The sequence below is a fragment of the Zosterops lateralis genome (genome assembly GCF_965231275.1).
Source record: "Zosterops lateralis genome assembly, chromosome: 3".
Taxonomy (NCBI): Eukaryota; Metazoa; Chordata; class Aves; order Passeriformes; family Zosteropidae; genus Zosterops; species Zosterops lateralis.
The window spans coordinates 25395712-25396415 of record NC_139764.1 but is presented as its reverse complement, the minus strand read 5'-3'; positions in this window follow the sequence as shown (position 1 = coordinate 25396415).

Here is a 704-nt window from a genome sequence, read left to right as displayed (position 1 = left end):
CGCGCCGCTGCCCCGTTGCCGGGAGACCGCGGCCCGCCCGCCCGCCCGGGCACCCCGCGCTGCCGCCAACGCCTCAGCAGCAGCAGCAGCAGCAGCGAGGGGCCAGGCGGCAGAGCCGGCGGGGCCGTGCTGGGGTCAGCCTGCCCCGACACGGCCCCGGTGAGGTGCGGTGTGGTGTCCGCCTGCCCTGTGCTCCTCCCTTCACACAGGCCCGAACCCAAAGCCAAGGCCAAAGCGCAGGACGCCGTACCTTTGCCTTGTGCCTTCACAGGGATGGCACAAAGGGCTCCGTTTGCTTTGTTTCTTACACGGACAACAGGAGGAAAACAAAAACCTTCTGAAGCTCACTGCTCACAATGTGACTGTTACAGATCCTGAGGAGGGCTGTGAAATTGATAAGGGAGAGGACTGAAGCACCTTCCCAATGAAGACAGTCGGAACTCTTCAGCGTGGAGGTTTTATGGCGACCTCATAGGAACCTTCCACCACCGACAGGGAAGGCAGAGGAGGAGCTCTTCATCCAGAGCCACAGTGAGAGGACAAGGAGTGATGGGTACAAACTGAAAGAGAGGGAATTCAGGTTAGATATTAGGAAGAAATTCTTTACTGTGAGGGTGGTGAGACACTGGAACAGGCTGCCCACAGAGGCTGTGGATGCCCCAAGCCCGGCAGTGTTCAAAGCCAGGCTGGGTACGGCCTTGAGC